Genomic DNA, 18272 nt, shown 5'->3' on the forward strand with positions numbered 1-18272 from the left:
AGGAGTCAGAAAGGAATGGGGGTTAGAAAAGGGTTCCACTGTGGAAATCAGAATGAGCTCTGGTAAACAAGCAAGAAGCCTGTAGCCATGCCCCGACCAGGACCCTCCAGTGGGCTGTGAAAAACCTCAGCATCCCCCAGATTGAGGAAGACTCCAGGAGGATGGGAGCTCATAGCAGAAACCAGCATGGTCATGCCTCGAAGGGCCAGAAGCCTGAAGAGCTGTGACTGGGGGCATGGAAACCTTCAGGGGATCTGAAGACCAATACAAGACACCTGCGGAGGTGCAAGCCAGTGGGAGGAGACCAGGAAACTGAGGTCAGGATCAAATAAGGCCTCACCACCCCATTCAAGAGTTTGGAAGGGTACAGAACTTGGCCCTAGATGGCGATTAGACACAGAAGCAAACAGAAAAAGATACCAAATACAATCAAGGAATGTGATGAGTCAAGAGACACCCATGAGGTTAGCCCATAAAAAAGAGTAATTCCACAACTACAAGTATGGCATCAAAGAAAAAAAAATGTCTTGGCCATAAGGTCTACAAGAGTATCTGGAAGAAATAAAGCAAGAGATTTTTAAAAAAGAAATGGTAAGTGAAGTAAGTGCTGTGGAGGAAAAAACCTAAAGGAGAATACATCACTTGGAACCAAAGAGCAGAAAATCTTATCCAAGTAGCAGACTCCCCAAAAGAATCGGAATAGACCAAAATTAGAATTATCCTCAAATTAGAATGCACCAGATTAGAAATTTAGAAGGGCCCAAATGGAAGTCAACAACTCCACGAGACAATAAGAAACATTAGGACAAAATAAAAATGTTAGACTGAAATTCAAATGATTGATTAATTATCCAAAATAACTGACCTGGAAAACAGGCCAAGGAGCAATAATTTAAGAAACTCACCCTCCTGAGGCCTGAAAAAAGGCAGTAGTTTTCTAATTTCACTGTTTCTCTTTTCTCTCAAGGGATTTCTTGCCACTGAGAGGGGAAGCTTTTCTCTTTCATCCCTAAGGGCATCTAGATCATATGTACAGCATAGCTAAGGGGTGAGTGTTTTAGTAATCCATTATTTAATGGTGACAAGAGCTGAACAGGATTGTTTCCTTCTCCACTCAAGCTGACAGTATGTTTTTTTTGGGGGGGGGGAAGGTAGGGGAGAAGGTTGTGGGGAAAAAAGGATCTTAACATTGTGAGGTAAATAAAAATAACCATAGTTGGTCATCATATTGATCAGAGTTCTCAAGCCTTTCAAAATAGTTTGTCTTTACAATTATTTGTTGTTATTGTATAGGTTGTTCTCCTGGATCTGCTCACCTCACTCTGCATCAGTTCATACAGGTCTTCCCAAGTTTCTCTGAAACCATACCCTTCACCATGTCTTATAGCACAATAGTGAGGAAGAACCCTAGATTTTCTTTTATTTGGATTTCCCTAATTATTGGTAATTTGGAACTATTGGCTATTGATAACTTGGATTTTATCCTCTAAAAACTGGCTATTGATAACTTGGATTTTATCCTCTAAAAACTGTTCATATCCTTTTACTATTTTATATTGGGAAATGCTTATATTCTTATAATTTTAAATCAGTTTCCTATATATGTTGGAGAAATTTGCCACTCCATGTCTAATCTTAGTTGCATTTATTTTGTCTGTGCAAAAACTCTTGAATTTCATATAATCAAAATTGTTCATTGTACCTTCTGTCATTCTCTCTAAGTGTTGTTTGGTTGAGGACTTATCCCCTTTCCATAGATCTGAAAGGTCATTATTTGCCCTACAGCTTTAATTTGTTTATGATGTCACCCTTTATGTCTGATTCACATACTCATTTGAAACTTGGTGTATGGTGTAAGATATTGGTCTATACCTAGTTTCTGCCAGACTACTTTCACAATTTCTGAGCAATTTTTGTTGAATAGTAAAAGCTATGACTCCAGTTAGCAGGGGTCTTTGAGTTGATCAAACACTGGGCTACTACATACCTCTTTCATTTTCTCAACAAACATTAGTGACATCTTTCCTATAAAAAGACCTGTTCTAGGCCCTGCAAAAAGGTATGGTTGTCTACAAAGCAATCTCCTTAACTGCAGACTACAAACCTAGTAGTTTATAATCTGTGAATCTTCCCCCAAGTTCTCAAAACTATAGAATGTCAGATCTGGAAAGGCCCTTTGGACACAGAATGTCAGAATGGTTACAGTATATCACCTTAGAACATAGAATTTTTGAGCTGGGAGGTACCTTTGAGTCCAATCCCCTTTGTTTCCATCTGAGGATATGACTCAGCCAAGAGAGCAGAAGTGACTTACCCACAGTCACACAGTCAGTAAGTGGCAAGCTGGTATACAACCTCATGTCTTTTCCTTCCCACCTAATCACTGCTTACCAAGATCCTGCCTGCTCTTTGAGGTCCACTCAAATGCCACTCACCCTGTAATCACTGGAAGGGCAGGGACCTTGTCTCTGAATTCTCCACAGTCAATAGAATAGTTCTTTTCAACTCATTTCTATGCTCAAAAAGATTTGCTGAATGAAGGAACACATTTCTTCATCAACACTACCACAAAAATTCAGACACAGAAGGGAAGTAAGAGGGAGGGAGCTTAATCAAGTACCTAGTTAGAAGCTTAAAAAAAAGAGCAAGATTACATGCCCAAGATGAATAGGGAATATGCAAAGAAACAAAACAAGCAGTACGTTTAGCTGTGGAGGAAAAGCAACACATGCACAGCTTTCTGAGTAAGCATTGTGTGGGAGAGAAGCTTCCAAAGTGAGAGGAGGGAGAGGCCACATGGGAGGCTTTTACTGTCATTCCTCCTTAGATCTTATCATTCTCATATGTCTTATTTAGAAAAGCAATAGGGAAAAAAAGGCCCCCTAAGCTAGGGCGCAAGAAAGCAGACCTTGAGCAAGTCACTGCTCCTTTGTGGGCCTCAGCTTCCCTATCTGTTCAATGAGGGGTTTGGCCCAGGTGGTCTCTAAGGGCCCTCCCAGCTCTGACATCCTGTGTTTTAAGGACCCTCTCAGCCCTGAAGTCCTGTGCTCTAAGGGCCCTCCCGGCTCTGACATTCTGTGTTCTAAGGGCCCTCCCAGCTTTGACCTTCTCTGTTCTAAGGGCCCTCCCAGATTTGACATTCTCTGTTCTAAGGGCCCTTCCAGCTCTGACATTCTGTGTTCTAAGGACCCTCCCTGATCCGACATCCTGTGTTCTAAGGAAATCTCTCTGCTCTGACATTCTTTGCTTTAAGGGCCCTCTCAGTTCTGACACTGTGTTCTAAGGGCCCTCAGCTCTAATATTGTATACTATGGTTCAAAACCTCATGTATAGCATTTCTCTCCCACATATAATAGTATAATAAGATGATAATAGGAGTAAATAATTTTATAAACCATAAAGTACTATATGGGCCACACCAACATCTATCTATCTATCTATCTATCTATCTATCTATCTATCTATCTATCTGTCTGTCTATCTTCTCCTTCCTTTCTTCCTTCCTCCCTCCCTCCCTCTCTTCCTTCCTTTCTTTTTCTTTCTGCCTTTTGTCCTTCTTTGCTTCCTTCCTTCCACACAGGGCAGCCTGTTACCTTACAGGTTTTTGTCTGTTTGGGTTTTCAGTAGGGGTGGGGTGGGGTGGGAGGGGGCACACCAAAATTTTCCAGTGTGCCAAGCAACAAATACACACCTATCAAACAAAGGACATTCCCAGGGAGTACCAAGTCTCAAGAACTGGGCCTGTGGCAGGGGGCTGAGACTCTGAATCCCTTGAGACACTAAAGCTGCTATCGAGGGGATACAGTCAAAGGGACAAGACAAGGGAAGAAGGAATAATAGCAGGGGATGCTATGGGTCCCGATTCATGAAGCTAACAAGACCCAGGGCTAAGGAATACCTGCCAGGGAAACTTCAAGGTTGGGGGGGGAGGGCTCAAAGAAAATACAAGCCATCGTACCTTGTTTTCAGTTGGCAGGAGGGAACCTGCACAAGGCGACCCTCCCCTTTGGACTGTGCTGGTAAAAAGGTATAGGAATTCACTTGTGAGCAGTGGCTATTGAGAAAGTAATTGTAATCAAACTCCAATCATGGGTCTTTATGAAGAAGGGGAGTTATCAGGCTCAGGCTGAACCAGAGCTCCTCCAAAAGGGAGGGAGAGCCAGTGTCATTCTTCTCTGTTTCAAGCAGTTCTCTGTCTGTGGCTTCAGTCCTTGTCACTTCGAGACCCCACTTCCTGGAGAGAGGCCTCATGCACACCTGGTGAGAATGCAATCTTGCTCTTCTTATAAACGGCTTTTTATTGTTTATTTTTCCATCCAAACTGGAGTAGTGATGGTTAAAAAACAAAATAAAAAGTTTTAGATGAACAAACAAAAACAATTATTTGCCAGTATTTGTTTAATTCCTTTTCTGATCCAATGAAATGTTTTTACTATTCCTATTGGCTATCTTGCCTAGGTTTTTCATTTGCACAGTACTGATTGAGTATCCATTGTTGCTGTTTGTCCTTCATTCTCTAAAAGAGGACCACGACATCAGGAAGGCGATGCCATGACTTGCAAGTGAGTTGAATTTAAGTGAGGCAGGGCTGTGCAGAGTCACCAGCCTTACTTTTTCCTCTGAAGCCATCTGGGTCCAGTGGCCAGATATAGATCAGGATGACTGGAGATGCCCCCTCCCCGCATTGAGTATTCAGGCCCAAGCTGACATTAGAGGTCTTCACGATGTGAGTTGGGCTCAAGTCACAAGTTAGGTATACTTATTTCCACAATGGCCAGCTAGATAGGAGTAATAGATAAAGCACTGGACCTAGAACCAAGAAGACCTAAGTTCAACTGGCCTCAGAACACTTAACCTTGTATGCCTCAGTTTCCTCATCTGTAAAATGAACTGGAGAAGGAAATGGCAAACCACTCTGGTATCTTTGCCAAGAAAACCCCAAAACGGGTCATGAAGTCATACACAACTGAAAAACAAAAACAATGTCCGAAATAACCCTTACTGATCTAGTAATATGTGTGAACTCCAAGTGGAACGGGAAATGGGCTATACTTGTATTAAAATCTGAGAAGGGAGGCAGGGCTAGAAAGCAGTTCATCTTAAAACTGGAGTTCTGGAGGTTTTGATGGGAGCTCAAAGGAGCAAATGGGGATCTCAATCAATTGAGATAAGATCGCCAAAAAAAGTGAATGCTGCTTTATGATGCAGGCACTCCCAGAGTTGAGAACTAGGGGGTTGGGAAGGTTCCACTGGATTCCAATGGGGTTCCATTCTGGGCCATTAGCTGAAGGAACTAAAGACGTTTAGCCTGGCTAGGGGAAGCCTCAGGGGGGCGTAACAGCTGTCTCCTGGAAGAGGGATCAGGCTTATTCGACTTGGCCCCGGAAGGCACATCTAGAAGCAGGAGTGTGGAGGACAGAGGGAGGCAACTTTAGATTTCCCATAAGAAAAAACCTCCCAACAATCAGAGATAACCAGGCATAGAGGGGCCTCCTTAGGAGGTGATGGTCTCCCTCTCCCAGAAGTCTTCATTAAAGGCTCAGTGTCACCCACACATTCCTTCCATGCTGCCTGCAAACAGCTTCATCGCTCTCAACCTTAAAAAGTCCTCACTGGCCTCTGCTGTCCCTCTCGGCCATCCTACATCATTGTTCCTGCTGACAGCTAACCTGGAAAAAGCTGTCTAGGCTCCTTGCCTTCACTTTCTGAACTCCCAATTCCTTCTCACCCCTTATCATCTATATCCCACTCACCTGCTGAAACAGCTCTTTTATTGGGGGTGGGGGGGTGGGAGGGGACAGTTTAGGGCTTTAATGACATGACAATTTGCCAAATTCAGTCTATGCTCCATTGTAGCATGTTTAAAGAGTACTGTATTTCCCCATGTATAAGACGCACCCTTTTCTAAAAAATTTGGGGTCTAAAAACTGGGTGCATCTTATACAGTGGTTGTAGTTTTGTTTTTTTTTTAACTTGCATTTCCTGCTTTTTCTCGCTTGTCGTCTTTGCGTTCATTGTTTTGCATTTGTTACCGGTATATTAGGTTACATTTTGTCATGTTCTGCCCAGAAATGGCTCATAAAAGATTCCCGTACAGTGCTGAATTCAAGTTAAAAGTGATCTGGTTTGCAAAAGTGAATGGAAATTGTGCTGCTGAACCTAAGTTTGGTCCTCCTCCAACTGAGAAAACAATCCGAGACTGGCTACGGGAAGAAGAAACCCTAGTGAAAATGCCACAGCAGAAGGAGGACATGAGAGGCAAGTCAGCAAAATGGCCTGACTTGGAGAGGGAATTGAAGATATGGATGGAAGAGCAAAGGGCAATTGGAATTTCTGTGTCCTTTACAAATTTGGTTCAGCATTAGGCAAGAAGAATTGTTGATGAAAAAGAAGTTACTGATTTCAAAGGAGGACACAACTGGTGCTTCAGGTTCATGAACCGTATGGACTAAGCATACGCACATGCCCCAGACTTGCCCAAAAGATGCCTGAAAGCTATGAGCAGATGAATAAAACTTGAGTTCAAAAACTTTATGTAATACATTTTTTTTTCAAATTTCGGGCCCCAAAATTAAGGTAGCATCTTATACATGGGGAATCATAGTATTTGATGTGCTTAATAGGAATGTATGTGTAGAGCAAATATGGGCTTGCATGCCATCTTGGGGAGGGAGGGAGAAGGGAGGGGGAGAAAATCTAAAACTTATTGAAATGAATAATGAAAACTGAAAATAAATAAATTAAATATTAAAAAAAGAGTATTTGACTAGTACCTTATCTTTTTTTAAATAAATGTTTTATTTGTTCCAATCAGCAAAAGTATGCCTTCAGACCCTCCTAATCTCACTCCCTCACCCACTACAATTGAGAACAAAAGAAAAATAAAACCCATTACAAACATGTGTAGTCAATCAAAACAAATTTCCACATCGGCCATGTCCAAAAACAATTTGCCTCATTCTGCACGCTCAGTCCTTCACCTCTCTATCAGGAGGTGAGTTATTATGTTTCATCATCAGTCCTCTGGAAATGCAGTTGTTCATTATGCTGATCACAGTCCTTAATTCTCTCAAAGTTGTTTGCTTTTACTATACTGTTGCCATTGTATAAATTATTCTGGTTTTGTTCACTTTGCATCAGTTCATACAGTTCTTCTCAGGTTTCTCTGAAACTATCCCCTTCATTTCTTATAGCAAAATAGTATTCTATCACATTGTATATAGTAACTTGTTCATCCATTCCCCAAATGATGGGTGCCCCTCAGATTCCCATTCAAAAAGAGCTATAAATATTTTTATACATCCTAAGATTCTGTTCTGCTAGGGACCTTCTCATCATTTGTGTATTGCCTACTTGTGCACTCTGATTATGGGAGATAATTATCCCTATAACCTTTCTTCCAACTGAAAAGACCTTACCCTAAAAGGGGCAGGTCTCCCATTGCATCCCAGGCCATCTCCAGTCATCCTGATCAATATCTGGTCACTGGATCCAGATGGCTCTGGAGGAGAAAGTGAGGCTGTTGACTTTACACAGCCCTCCCTCAGTCAAATCAAAGTCAACTGCATTTCCCTGATGCCATGGTCATCTTTGAAAACAAAGGACAAACACAGCAACAACAACCCCCACTCGGTGTACTCTTCTTCCTATTTCTTTCCATTCTTCTCTTAAGATCATCAAGACATAGAACCATTCCCAGGCCTTGTGTAATTGGACTCTCTCTCTAACCTCTGCTGATGATAGGGTTCAGAGGGGATGTGTATCATCTCCCCACATCAGAGTGAAATTAGTTTATCCTTGTTTAGTCCTTTATACTGTTCATTCATTTTAACCAATCTTTTAAAGATTAATAACAATCTCTTAACCACTAAATCCAAAGGCCTTTTCTCAGTTGTCATCCTTCTTGACCTCTCTGAAGTGCTTTATGCTGTGAACTGCTCCCTCCCTCCTGGACAGTATCTCTTCCCTGAGTTTCCAAGACACTGTTCTCTCCTATGTCTGACCACTCCAACTCGATCTTCTTTACTGGATCATCATCCATGTACTCCTCACAAGACTCTGTTTTGATCTCTCTTCTCTCTCTAAACTCTCTCTTGACAATCTTAGGTTCAATTATCTCCTTGCTAGGACTCGCAAATGGGCACATCCAGCCCTCATTTCTCTCCTGATTTAGAGCCTTACATTACAAACTACCAGTTGGACACATGAATGTTTTATAGACACCTCAAATCCAGAACACGATCCACTATCTTTTACCCACAAGCCTCAAGTCATTCAACCATCAAGCCTTGGTTCCTGACCAGGATACCAGGGTCTACCAGGGTGGGCACCTTGACTACCACCCTATCTATGATCTACCCTTCACCACTAGGTGATTATCTACTTTCCATGTCTCTACTTCCTCAGCTTCCACTCCTATATAAATATTTTTTTGTACGGCCCTGTAATCGCACTGGTGTAAGGAATTCCCAGTGATGAAACTCCTGCCACCAACTCTTACTGGTAATTGTCTTGAAACCTATAATATTAAGAGAGTTGCCTGAGGCCCTGAATGTGATCTGCCCAGGGTTGCCTTGGGGACTCTTAAGATACCCTGTCAAACCAACCCCAGGCTGACAGAGTTAATTCAATTCAGCTTTGGAACTGGCCCTGGAATAGATCTATCCTGACCATTAATGGAAACTGAGTCATAATGATACCACAAAACTCTACAACCAGTCAGGTTTAGACTGCACTGTTATCTCATCTAACCCTTCAGCCTCCAATTCCTGATGAGAAGAGCAGTGCCTACTCAGCACGGGCATCTAGCCACCTGCCATTTTGACATTCTACCCCTGCCCCTGCCTCCTTAATTTTCAACCTCTCCCTAGTTACTAGTTCCCTCCATGTTTCTATCAACATTCCAGATCTCCCCCATCCTTAAAAAACCTTCCCTTGACGCAACCAAACTCTAATTCTCCTTCCTTCATAGTCGAATTTCTATAAAAAAACTACCCACGTTTCCTATCTCCAAATCCTCACCTCCTACTCATTGCTTTTTTGTGGTACACACCTGCAGTTTCATTGATTTAGGGCATTCTCAACGAGGAAACTTCTCCCACCAATGTATATGCCCCATTGGCTGACTGGGGCATTGACAGACCAAAGGATTTGCCCAGGGTCACAAAGCCATGTGTGTCTACTACCCATCACTTGACTGAAATGGCTTTCTCCCAGGCCACCAATGCTCTTTTTACTGCTATTACAAAGGCCTTCCCTTAGTCCTCGTTCTTCTTGACTTCTCTGTATCCTTTGACGCTGCTAACCACCCCCTCTTCTTGGAAACCCTCCCCTCCATGGGTTTGCTTCACACTGCTCTGCCATGGTTCTCTTACTATGAAGCTGATTGATTCTTCTCAGTGTCCTTTCTAGAATCATCAACCACTGTACACTTGGGTGACCTCCAGGGCTGTGTCTTGGGACCTTTTCTCCCTTTCTCTATACTCTGCCTTAGTGATCTCATCAGCTACCATGTATGCCAATGACCCCCAAATCTTCATATCCAACTCCCATCTCTCTCCTGAGTCCAGTCCTGCATCTCCAACTGTTTGTTAGACAGCTTCACCCAGATGTCTGTTCTGGGCTAGGCCTGACACACAGGCCAGTGTGGTGGTTCAAGCTTGGGACTGGAATCTAATGAGATGATCATAGATCATGGCAACTAGGTAGCACTGTGGCTAGAGAGCTGGGCTTGGAGTCGGGAAGACCTGAGTTAACAGTACTGCCTGAGACACTTACTAGCTGTGGGGTCCTGGGTGAATCCTATAACCTCACTCAGCCTCAGTTTCCTAAAAAGTAAAAAGAGGATAATTACAACACCTGCCTCCCAGGCTTGTCATGAGGATCAAATGAGATCATATTTATAAAGTGCTTAGCACAGTAACTGGAGCACACAGCAGGAGCTTAGTAAATGCTTGCTCCCTCTCCTCCCTCCCACAATCTACCATTTAACAAACCACTTATTTAACAATAGCGTAGAAAGAACACTCAGCAAGAATACAGCATGGATGCAGTTAGTGCAGCTTCCTTCCCTCCACTTCTGTCATGATGGCACACCCAGGGAGCAGAAAGTGTCAAGCCTGAGTAGCTTTTGACCCCTCCTGTGTATGGTTTTTATATTAAGGGGATCAGGAAGCTAGGTTGATGGTTTGAGCCACAATCCTCCGGACCAATTAAATCTAAAGTATGGCTTTATTGCCTTTTAGGGGAAAACCATCTTATCTAGTGTGGAGTAAATATTTCTCTTACCACCCTGTCCCATCTCAAAGTTTGAGGCATCTTAAACCCAACAAGTTCGAAGTAGAATTTTTATCATCTTTCCCCCAAAACCTGGTTTCTTTCTAATCTCCCTATGTTGAGGTTTGTAACTAGGAGTCATCCTGAACTGTCCTCACTGTCCTTCACCCCAAATATTCAATTAACTGCCAAACCTTATTGAAGCAAGTAAGGTACTCTAAGGGAGAGAAAGGAGGCTGGCACCAGGCAAGTCAAACCACTACCATTTCCTTGACGTCCATCTCCCCTCACACTGTGGAGTAAGGGCCCACCTTCCTTACCACCACCAATGCCAACTACTAACCAATTGCCACTGAAAAGCATCTAAGCCCAAGAGTCGTGGGCAGCACTGCCCAAGCCACTGGTCTTGCTTCCAACTTAGCCCCCATAGTCATTATCTCAGGAAGTAAACCCTATGGAGATACAAACTGGTAGGGAAGCTGCCATAGCTCCTAAAGACCTGGAAAAGAAAGTCCTCACCACCAAAGTCTTGGCTCTGTCAAATGTTTCACCATCATAAACAGATATAATTTTGTCAGCAGAAATGACATTAAAGAATTGTTAACATCTGCTTTGTTCCTTCACCCTAAGGCCCATGGACCTTGCATTTTATTTGTAACTATAATCTTCCATAGGTATTCTCTCTCCCATTAGAATATAAACTCCTTGAGAGCAGGAACTGTCTTTCTTGTGTCCCCAGAGCTTAGCACAGAGTTTTTCACATAGTAAGAACTTAATAAATGCTTCCTTCCCTTTTTTCCGCTCCTTCCTTTTCTCCTTCTTTCCTTTCTTCCCTTCATCCTTCCCACCCTTCCTTCCTTCCCTCCTTCCATTCCTTCTGCATCCATACCTTGCACATCTATCTATGTTTTCTCCACTCACATGCCACATACTTAGTTCCTTCACTTCTCTCCTGGACTAGTTCACTAGCTCCTAAGTGATCTCTCTGCATCCAGTCTCTCCCCCTTCTAGTTCTTCCTCCACATAGCTGCCAAATGGAGTTTGGTAAAATGGCAGGTTTGACCATGCCACTTCCTTGTTCAAGAAGCTTCAAAATGCCCATCAATTGGTGAATGGCTGAACAAGTTGTGGTATATGATTTTGATGGAATACTACTGTGCTCTAAGAAATGATGAACAGGATGGTTTCAGAAAAACCTGGGAAGACTTACATGAACAGATGCAAAGTAAAATGAGCAGAACCAGAAGAACATTGTATACAATAACAGCAACATTTGTACAATGATCAACTGTGAAAGACTTAGCTATTCTCAGCAGTACAATGATCGGTGACAATTCCAAAGGACTTATAATGAAAAATGCTATCCATCTCCAGAGAAAGAAATGATGGAGCCTGAATGCAAAATGAAGCATACTATTTTTACTTTCCTTATTATTCTTGTTTTTTCCATCTTATCTTTTATATCTTGGCTAGTAATGGAAATTATTTGCATGACTGCACATGTATAATCTAAAACAAGTTGCTTGCCTTCTCAAGGAAGGATGAAGGGGAAGGAGAGAGGGAGAGAATATGGAACTCAAAATTTTAAAAAATGAATCTTAAAAGTTTTTGTTTATGGACAATTGAGAAAAAAATTAAATGTAAACAAACAAACAAAAAAGTAATCCTTTCAATGCCTCCCTCCTTCTTGCCCCTTAGACAACATACAAACTCCTGTCTAGCCTTTATACCCCTTTACAATCTGGCTACAGTCTATGCTTCCAGACTGATTCTATATCACTCCTCCTACATTCAGTGGTCCAGTCAAACCAGGCTAGCTATTGTTCCCTTGACATGACACCTCATCTCCTGCCTGGGTCTGTTTCTCCTCCCCTCCACCTCATGCTACTACTAGCTCCTTCACCACTCTGCTCAAGGCCACATCCTTCAGGAGGCCTTTCCTGAATCCCCAAGCTGTTAATGCTGCAACTTCATCACTTGGTGTTTCTTTAATAAGTGTGAGGAGGTGCCCAGTTTTCCCACAAGGTGGAAGATTCCTTGATCAATTTGAGGGGATTATAGAGTGCTGGCCACTGGATAAAGGCAACTGACACCACAAAGGAAGCATTTAGTGACTGGCTGAGAAATCAGTTATACCCCTTAGGCCTAAATAACATAGCCCCCAGAGGTAAGAGCTCTTGAAGGAAAAGAGAGAATTCCCCAGCCAAGATCTCCCCCATCAGCCATGTTGCTTTGAAGTACAGCAACTCATTCAGAGGGAGCCACTGGGAGCCTACATACACACACACACACACACACACACACACACACACACACACAGAGATGTGGCTGCAGAGAGGTGGTCATTCCAGGGAGACTGCAGCTTCACCGCTGTCATCGTTGCCAGCACCTACAGAGCACCGACAAAGTGCTCTACATACATGATCTGGTTTGGTCCTCCTAATTTAACCCTGTGAGGTAGGTGCTAGTATCATCCTGATTTTAATGATAAGGAACCAGGCTGAGAGAGGTTTAACATCACATGCAGTGTCTCATACTTAGTCAGTGTATAAGGCAGAATTCGAACTTAGGACTTTCTAAGACCAGGTAAAACAGAAGCCCTCTTAGACATGAGTCCTCTGGCATCAGAAAAGAGACTCAGGTCTGTGTTTCCAACCATTGCTGGTGTTCACAGAAAACTCAGCATATATTTTGTTCAAAGTGCTGTTTCCCCTCAGAAGTATGGAAGCTCCTTCGAAATAGACTTTTGTTTTTGCCTTTGTGTTCCCCAGTGCCTAGTCTGGTGCCTAGTCTAGTGCCTCACAAGTGGAAGGCACATAAAAATGCTTCTTGCAATGCATTAAATTGAACTGTCACCCAGGCTTGGAAGACCTCCTGTGGGTGGCTCTCATTCCCCAGGAAGCAGCCCACTCCACTGTCTCTCCATTCAGCCTAATCTCTCTGTGCCTTTAGGGCTCAGCAGAACAAAGCCAGTCCCTCTTACACATGATAGGGCTTCAAATACTCTACAAACTGCTCTGAGGAATCTTGGTAAGCATCCTTTGTGGGTGCAATGGCATCAGAGGCCCAGCCGGGTCAGGCATTTCTTGGGGCCCCTAGCTTTGCAGGGACTGCTTAGGCCAGGGGTGGGGAACTTGAGGCCTCAAAGACACATGCAGCCTTCTAGGTCCTGGGTTGCAGCCTTTTGACTGAGTTTTACAGAACAAATCCTTTTATTAAGGGGGGAGGAATCTGTACCGTGAAGTTTGAATTCAGTTTGAGGACCTAGAGGGCCACATGTGGCCTCAGGCCGCAGCCTCCCCACCTCTGGCAGGCCATAGCTAGCTCTGACCTCGCAAACAAACGTGCCTTCCCACCACTAGGGGTCAGGTCCGTGAGCTGGTAGGAGATAAGCTGCGCCTACGAATTCACAGGCCCCAAAGGAAAACGAAAGCGCAGTGAGGTGGGGAAAACCCCCTTCGTCTGTTCCTTCTTATTTTCTGTTGTTCTTTATTCCAGGCTGAGCGGTTCCCCGGCTTATTAGTGTAGGAATGGCCGGGTTGGGTGGGGCACTTTAGTGTTCCCTACAGTTCACGGACAATAAACACAGATCGAGCACCCACTGTCTGTCAACAAACTATAAGGATAGAGTCCCTACCACGTGGGGCCCGAGTCTAAGGCAGGGCTAAGGGGGTACACAGCTGCCGTGGTCCCCAATAGTTGTGGGAGGAGCCTGTCAAACCGAGAACTGGGACAGAGAGGTCAGAGAGGAGGTCGTGGAGGTGACAGAGGATCTGGGCTCAAAGCAGGGGCCAGAATCCAAAAGGCAGGGAGGGGACCGCCATTCCAGGCCAGCGCGAGGGTGAGCGCATTTAGGTGGTCATGGTTGGAGCTGGAGGGCATGGAAGGGAAGAGACCAAACGTGTATTAAGTGCCTTCTATGTGCCAGGCACTGTGCTGACGAGAGAATTCTCATTGATCCTCACAACAACCCTGAGAAGCAGGTACTATTATTATCCCCGTTTTACAAATGAGGAAACTGAGGCTGAGAGATACTAAGTGACTTGCCCCAGGTCACATAGCTGGTAAATGGCTGAGACCAAACTGAACTCCGGTCTTCCTGACTCCACTGCACCACCTAGCGAGCTCTGTGGGAACAATAGGGAACAAGGCTGGTAAGGTGGGTGGCCCTAGATGGTGGAGAGCCTTGAATTCTGGGCAGAGGAGTTTGAACTTGACTTGGCAGGCAACAGGGCGCTACTGCAGATTTGGGGGGAAGAGGAGTGACATGACCAAATCTGTTTTAAACAAATTAATCTCGCAGCATTATTGAAGAATGGATGGGAATAAGAGAATGCTATGTTGAACCTCCTACCCACAAAGTCCTTAGAGGCATACCAAGGGAACAAGACACATATGAAATATTTAAACAATCATACAAGGCAGTATGGGAGTGGTCGAGACAGCCTATGTTGTCCCATTGTATCAGCAAGAGAAAGAAACTAGGGGGTAGAGATGGTCCCAAGAGGCTTCATGGAGGAGCCTGGCCTTAGGTTTGGTCATGAAAGTATGGATGGGATTCCGATAGCTAGAGAGGAGGGAATAAAAGGGTCCATCATGGAGGGGGGCAGAGAACAGGGGGAGCTTAGGTCTGGCTGGACTGCTGGCATGCCTATGCCATTAGGACAGGCCCAGAGCCTCTCTATGCTTGCAGACAACAGATAAGACGTTATGTGGCAAAAGGGTGAAACCCATGAAATGGGTGGGGAGGGGGCTTTGGTATCCCTTCTCTTCCCCCTTTCTTACAATTGAAATGTGCTCAAGCAATTTCAAGGGCCCAGTGTGGCACATGGCACAGAAAGCTATTATCATCATCTACATCTTTACAGATCCTATTCATAAAAAGTCCTGCTTCTAGCAGGACTTCAGAACACAGAACACAGAAAGTTAGGGCTAGAACAGACCTTAACAGACACAAACTGTTCAAGCTGGAAGAGAACACTGAATGCCAGCCAGGAGGGGATCTTGGAATATAGACTTTTAAGAGCTAGAAGGGACCTCAAAGACCTTATGCAATTCACTTCTTTCATGGTGAATGTGGGGAAAATTTAAAGTTCGCCTTCTCCTGAGGTGACCTGGCATTTTCCCGATTGGTGACCTTTGTTAGATAGGCTTCCTGGGGCATATTACTCTGTAAAATTATAACCACAGCTTTCTGGCTCATAGGAGTTTGGGAATAGCTTATTCCAAAGGTCTTTAAATGCTTTTAAGAAGGTACAGAGGGCCTGTATCAGAGCCCAAGGCGGTCCCAGCTAGCTCCTACTTACCTCCCCTCTTCTGGTGATTTTTTTTTTACCCCAGTGTAGAACTTCCCATTTGTCTCAATTAAATATATTTTTTCATTTGATTTAGTCTACTATTGTTGACAAAGACACTGAATATCCCAAGGGCAGGTGTAGATCCCACAGGCACTCCATTGGATACCTCCCTCTACCCTAATATCAACTCATTAATGACTACTCTTTGCGGCCAGGCAAACAATTCCCAATCCACTGAATTATACCATTCTCTAGTTGATATCTCTTTATATTACTATCCACAAGAAATCAGTGACCCTACCTGGGATTCCAGAACATCAGAGCTTAAAGGGCTCTTAGAGACCCCTTAGTCTAAGCCTTTCACTTCACAGAAGAAACTGAAACCCAGAGACCTGTCCCAAGGTAAGCAGCCAGGCCTGAAATGTCATCTCCAGTGACTACTGTTTCCCTTGCCCTAATGCCCTACACCGTGGGTGCTGAGCTGCAAGTGGGGCCACATTATTCTGGAAAGTAGGTCAGGCCAGTCCATGGGGTGCCAGGTCAGTTTCCAAGGGGCCTTCCTTGTTCTTTGGCAAGTGTGGGTTACCTCTCATGGCACTGGGTCATCTCGTGTCCTTGGGGCACCCCTTTTTCTACCTGTAGACCCCCAGAAGGCTTTGCAAAGTCCCAAATGTGCTGCCAGAAGCAGGGGGATAGCGCTTTCTTCTGTTTGATTGCACTGGCCCCCTGTTCCTCCTGACTGCACCCGAGCTGGTTAATATCTCACTAGGCTCCCCAAGGGTCACAGAGGGCGGAACTCCCCAAACAGGATTTTCTTTGCTTACCTGAGAGGTGGGCGGGCTACGCCCCAGATCCCCTGCGGGTGGCAGCTGCCGGGCTGGGCCACCAGGTTTGTGGAGGCAGCTGCTGTGGAGGTGGGGGTGGGGGTGGGGAGCCACTTTGCTAGGCTGTGGGAATCATGTTTCTTTCTCAGTTGGTTCTGATACAGCTGACTCAGTGCGGAGTCCCCTACTGGCAGGCTGGAGAAGCCGGATCAGACCGCCTTTGAATAAAGGACGTGGAAGGGACTGTGGCCAGCTCTCCCTTCCTTGTTGCTTCCCCATTTAATAGAAAAGGAAAGTGAGGGAAAGTGCTTAGGGCCCTAGAGTTAAAACTAGAAAGGGCCTTAAAAGGCATCTAGTCCAATTCTCCCCCCAACCCCCAATTTTTATTTAAGGAAAAAAAAGATCATGAACTTAGTGAACACCAAAAAAGAAAACAATTCCATATACAAAATACAACAGAAAAATGGGATTATATGTGAAATCACAAATCACTATTAATAGAGTTTTTTTAAAGTATATACTAAGTTCAACGTGTTATTTTAAAGTTGTCCTGACAGTGATTCCTTCTAAACTTTGTTCTGTTCTCTCTGGACATTTTAAAAGATATCAGATGAGTGAGTGTGTGTATACACACACACATACATTTCACATGTGTATACTCACAGGTACATACATGTTCCATACGTATATACTTGTATGTCTGTATATATGTGTGTATATGTACTTATGTACATATATTTATATATACTTGTATGTACACATCTGTATAATATGTGTGTGTATATATTCCATATATATATATATACTCTATAATTTGTAAGCACGCAAGATACTCCATATATGTGTGGCTGCTGAACTGGGATCAAATCTGTACACAAAAGGTGCTAACTGGCCAAACCCCTGTCTCTTTCTGGCGGGGCTGGGGGTGGGCCTGTAACACAGCATCTCTGCTGCTTTGTGCCTGTTTTGTACATTCTCTCCTGATATTGGGTGAAGGAGGAGTGGGATGGAAGGGCTGTGATCTTGTGAGCTGTGGAAGGTCGGAAGAGCCTGAGGAATCTGCCAGCAGGCCCAGCTGCCACAGCCCTGAGGAGCCTACTTGGCCCAGCCTAGCAGTGGGGTGGCTTGGCGGCTAGGCCCCGCTGTCCTGCCAGCATGGGGAGGGGAGAGGGGCCATGCTGCTCCTGGCAAGGAGGTCAGAGATGCGACAAGCATTTGCAGCAGCTGCTTTTGGTCTGAGCCCACTCTCTCCAGGGCCCAAGGTGGGAGAGGGGAGGCTGTGTCATCTTCTCTTCTCCCTCTGCATTACTCCCCTTGGTGATCTCATCAGCTCCCATCCATGCCTATCCTGACCCAACCTGCACTTACCACCTCACTCTGGGGTTATATTACAAGAGCCCACTGCACGATGAGGGGCTGGGGGGGGTGGTCTGCCTGCCTCCAGTCTCTCCCCACTCCAGGTCATCCTCTATTCAGCCACTAGAGTGATTTTCCTAAAGCACAGGTCTGACCACATCATTCCTCTACTCAATAAACTTCAGTGACTCCCTACTTCCTCCAGGCACACATACAAAATGCTCTGCTTGGCATTCCAAGTTCTTCATAGCCTAGCCCCCTCCTATCTTTCCAGTCTCTTTACACATTACTCCCCAACATGTACTCTATGACTCAGTGGCCTTCGGGCTGTTCCATCTCTCAGCTTGAGCATTTTCTCTGTTCCTAATGTCTGGAATGCTCTCCCTCTGCTTCAACTACTACCTCTCTTCTTTTAAATTCCAACTAAAATCCCACCTTCTCCAGGAAGCTTTCCCCAGCTCCTCTTAATTCCAATGCCTTTCCTCTTTCATTCACTGTTTATCTTGTATATAACTTGCAT

General features: G+C 44.4%; 1 protein-coding gene across 8 annotated transcripts in view; it reads right to left on the reverse strand.

Moving 5' to 3' along the window:
• JSRP1 (junctional sarcoplasmic reticulum protein 1) overlaps positions 1-18272 on the reverse strand; it is a 73061-nt gene that overhangs the window by 17182 nt on the left and 37607 nt on the right. Inside the window, exon 1 of one of the 8 annotated variants that reach the window (XM_036742397.1) lies at positions 16397-16511. The exons of 3 other annotated variants lie outside the window; for them this stretch is intronic. The gene's annotated coding sequence lies outside the window, so the exon portion shown is untranslated. Of the gene's footprint in view, positions 1-3958; positions 4309-15873; positions 15963-16158; positions 16244-16396; positions 16513-18272 lie in introns of those variants that run through there. 4 more of the 8 variants (XM_036742391.1, XM_036742392.1, XM_036742396.1 and 1 more) reach the window with 4 other exon arrangements.

This window comes from Trichosurus vulpecula, chromosome 1 (genome assembly GCF_011100635.1).
Source record: "Trichosurus vulpecula isolate mTriVul1 chromosome 1, mTriVul1.pri, whole genome shotgun sequence".
Lineage (NCBI taxonomy): Eukaryota > Metazoa > Chordata > Mammalia > Diprotodontia > Phalangeridae > Trichosurus > Trichosurus vulpecula.